Source organism: Haemaphysalis longicornis, unplaced genomic scaffold, assembly GCF_048455015.1.
Source record: "Haemaphysalis longicornis isolate Haplotype H1 unplaced genomic scaffold, Haemaphysalis longicornis Haplotype H1 scaffold_1, whole genome shotgun sequence".
NCBI lineage: Eukaryota > Metazoa > Arthropoda > Arachnida > Ixodida > Ixodidae > Haemaphysalis > Haemaphysalis longicornis.
The window spans coordinates 140561595-140565999 of NW_027526203.1; the positions used below are offsets into that span (position 1 = coordinate 140561595).

The 4405-nt window shown below is 49.9% G+C and overlaps 1 pseudogene; it reads right to left on the reverse strand.

Moving 5' to 3' along the window:
• Positions 1-2377: 2377 nt before the first annotated feature.
• LOC144166205 (mitochondrial 2-oxodicarboxylate carrier pseudogene) lies at positions 2378-4093 on the reverse strand (annotated as a pseudogene).
• Between the last annotated feature and the right edge of the window lie 312 nt (positions 4094-4405).

The following is a 4405-nucleotide window of genomic DNA, read 5'->3' on the forward strand; positions in this document are numbered from 1 at the left end:
TACGTCTGCAACAACATAAAAACGCTGAAAAATCAAAGCAAGGCTCCCAATTATGGGAAAACGGTAGCACGCATGGGTGTTAAGCCATCTTCGGCGACACGACAGTTTTTCCACGACATCGGGGAAAAAAACCACCAAAAAACCAATAGAAGTGTTTCACATAAAAAATGGTTCGGCGTGATAGATGTTTTAGTGACCCATAATTTCTATAACAGACAAAGAATACTTTTATTTGTGTCACTCATTGGGATTGTAGCGATTTTTGTTATGTCATATGGGTTCAAGTCTTTAATGCCGATCCCCTTCGACTGTCGCGTGAACCCCGGTATGTGTACATCTGCAAAAATTGCTGTCATGGTTTTCACCTTGGGCGAGATGAGCGCACCACGCGAGACGTCAGTATATATTTGTGTTTCTTTTCACCAAACAAATAGTTGCGAGTTAGCGCCGTGTCGTCTCTTTCAACCTCGCCTCTTCCTGCGTCGGACGGCGTCCACAGCTCCGCGTCCGCAGCAGGTGCGCCTCTCCTCCTTCCCTCCTCTCTCTCAACAGCAGCTGGCGCGCGCATGCGTCGTAGTCAGCCCGTTCGCTCCGTCGCGGTCTCGGCGTAACAGGTGCGTGATAGCAGCGCGGTGGGGCGTGGAAGGGCGCGCGCTGCTTGCGCATGCGCGCTCTCCCCCCCCCCCCCCCCCGTACTGCTTTCCCTCTAGTGCGCGCGCTGCAAATATAAAGCGGCTAGCGGTCGCTCGTGCTTCAGTCACTGCGTTGCTCCTTCCTTCCTTGATTGACGCTCGCTCCACACTAACGCGACTTTACTCTCCTCTCTGTACCCCAACCCAACACCAACGCAACCCAACTACCCACCCTAACGCGACTTTACGCGGCGTTAACGACCCCCAATGCTCTGCATTTACTCGTGTTCCCCTCGCGGGAAGGCGCGGGATTTTTTTTTCGACCTTTCTCCCTGTTTTGTGAGCGCTTTTGAATGGACAATTACCAACTAGCCCAATTGTCCGTTCTACTTCCTCCTTTCCTCTTCCTCCCAGTGAGCTGAGGGAGAACCTGATGACCAACGGTCAACAGGAGGCCCAGATTCTTTTGGCGTCCAGAGCGACGACCGCACGCACTCCCACAGAGAACACCTCAATAATTGCTTCCACTACCCTTACCACCTTCACTGAGTGACCGGTTCATTTATTTTATCAATGTTAGTCCTCTGTAGCAGCATAATCACTTCACGTGACCAACGACTTTGTTTCCACCCACGACGGAATATATATGCGTGTTGTGATGTGGTTTGTGCTGGTTTTAAGTTGGCTACTCAAACTGGCGAAGGAAAGCACGGCCACAGGTCATAAAAACGGACCAAATATGAACTCCGAAATGAACAAAAATGAATGAAACAAGTTGCGGCTCACAAGAAAACAGTGAGCACGCTGGAAGTCACCAACAGTCCTTTGCCCCTCCGCCTGAGCTTCAGCTTTATAACTGAGATCATTTGCTGGGTTTAGAAATTGCAGCCATGAAGCGCACCTGAGTGCAGCAAACTCTCTTGAAATCAGGAAATGAAAAATGTAAAAACGTTCTTAGGAGTTTGCTCAAAGGTTTGGAGTTACATACGAAGGACTACAGGACGATGCCAGTAAGTGTAGAGGACCCCCTCTGAACCATGAGGTAGTTCAGCCAAATTAGGTCAAAAGTGCGAAAAAGATCTTAGCTCTCGCGGGAAACGTGATGCTGTACCTATTTAGGGCCCATAATTGGTTTTGTTTGCATGCACGCGTCCATTTTTGCATTCAGAAACGACGCCACCAAAGCGCATCACTGCCATGACTATCTTGAAGTAGAGAGGGCCTTAAACTAAAAGCATAGATCTTTTCACGTTTCCGCGATTCCTGGCTACGGATACCACGACTGCTTCTAAAGTTTCATTCCCCACAGGAAGGTCTATACCGATGAGTGCTACTTCAGATTAAAACACTGATCCCTGCTTATTTCGTCGAATGCCGACCTGGGTTTGGGGTGAAAAGACGGCATTCACTATTTTCTATTTAGAATATGATTTGTTGTACTTTGAAATTCATACTGCTACGAGTATTCAAAAGAAAGCTTCGCCACAAGTAACTAACAACGCTATTTTGGTGTTGTTTAAAGGTGCCATAAGAACGGATTTAGTAAAGTCCTAATAGTTTTGGCGCACTGTCCAATTTCAAAAGGCAAAGCGGCAGCACTCCAGGGATATTTCATTAAGTTCTAGCAGTTCAAAAAAGGTCAAACCCGCACAATGAATGCACAGACGGACGTAGTAGTCGTGTGGGGCTCTTTCCTCTCGCAGTTTAAAAGACACGGCGCTGGTAAGTCGATCGCCACCGAAACCCTACCCCTGAAATCTCTAGCTAAAAAGTCAAGCCAAGCTGATAAAATCGTTTAATCGAGATGTCCAATTAGAAAAAAAAAAGAGAAGTCCCAGATAGGCATTTAAAACCGCGGGTATAGGGCAAACACACCCGGCCCCCATACGTCAGAAAGAATGTTAGGCTAAGAACATGTTTAACCATCCCAGGTGAGTAATTGAGCCCTTAAAGAATTATTTAAGGGCTCAATTTTTACCATCCCACAAGCACCCTCAACCATAAACATACTTCATGTGGACCACTAAACACTTTTTATTCGGGCGACAACCAACAGCAGCGATTGCGTAACAGGCGATGGACATGGTTTCTCTTGCAAAAACAACAATGCCATATTCCACCTTCTCGCACGTAGCAGTTTTTTCGGCGGTACATCATAGATACAGATCGTGAACTCTGCAGTGCGGGTGTTTGGGAAAGACTGACAGGGCAGGCCTGTGTGGAATGTCCAGATGACAGTTTGTGTTTTATGTTCTGTAAAAAGTACATAGCAGATAGCCCGCGAAAAGCATTTTGTCCTTGTAGCAACAAATATTTGACAATGAAAGGCAACCATGCATGCCACACCCGGTAAGCTGTTGATACAGAGCTAGCTAGCATCAGTGACGAAAGCTGGCTGACTACAGCTTGGACTTGGGGTTGGAAACATAATACACTCTGTTGAAGCAGATAACGGCACTGAGGAAATGCTTTACCGGGGCTGTTTTAAACCGGTTTTTAGCCACGCTTATCCCGGAAACTTTTTCCTGAGGAATTCGTTCATGTGCTCGTACACAACCAGCATGACGGCGCCTCCAGGACCAAGTCGGAGAACCTTCGGCACAAGACCCTTATAGAGTGCGAAGAATCCTTCTTCTAGGTAGATGGTCCGCACGCTCTGCAGGCACGTCCTGTACTTGATCGTGCCGGGTGGCCCAGGCTGGGGTCCCTGAATGCGACTCTTGGCGACGTCGAACGGTATGTTCATCATGGACGCACCCGTGCCGGCCACGAATCCCGTGGCGAGCCGCATGGCGAAGGTGGCTGCCTCGCTGTTGGTCTTGGGCAGCTTGTCCTTCACGGAGAAGTAGAAGCCGAAGTAGAACATGTTGAACAGTCCGTTCCTGCTCATGGTCGATGTGAGCCCCAGGTTGAGGCCGCGAAGACCGAAGCCGGCCTCTCGGTAGATGCCCCTAGCCACAGCGAACGTGCTCGGCTGCCTGGAGACAACCTGCTTGTCGGTCTGCAGCCGCACCTTGACCACTTCGAAGGGATTCACGAACACTGCCTCAGTGAGGCCGGCGAAGAGACCGGCGAGCGAGAGGCTTACCGCCGTCTGGGGTCCACCGAAGCAGAAGAGCTTCTTGTACTGCTCGAAGGTGAAGAACTTGACAGCGCGCTTGGGAGTCTCGGCGAGGATTGGCGGAAGGATGCCCTTGTAGACGGCCAGGAAGCCCTCGGAGCGCACCATGCGCCGGAAGCAGTCGACGATGGACGTGTAGCGCTGCTCGCCGGCGGCGGCCACCAGCTGGTTGTGCTGCACCTGGAAGCGGGTCTTGACCACGTCCAGAGGGTGCATCAGGCATATCTCGACGAAGCCCGCCGATCCGCCGGACGCGATCTGGATGGCCGCTTCTCGAGCCAGCTTCGCGACGCCCGTGAGCTCGGTCGTGGTGGCGCTCGTTCCCGTGGATGGGGCTGGACCGCCCTGCGAAAGATGAAAAAATAAAAGGTGAGAGCAGAACGCTTCCTTGAACACTCGACAACCGGTTGGAAACGAAATGAAAACAGCAAGTGATAGGCTGAATACACAATATGAACTTCTCCAAAAAGCACACAACGGTGTGCTTGCCATTATTGGTGTGCGGAAAATAACCCGTAAAATCAAATTTAAGAAATATAAGCGATAGGAGAACACAGTCGTGCTTTGTGTTTGGTGTGCGGTATTTCTGAACTTTTTTGAAATTATGGTAAACTGTGTCGGACAACACAGGGTCATTATGCTTGCCTTTTCA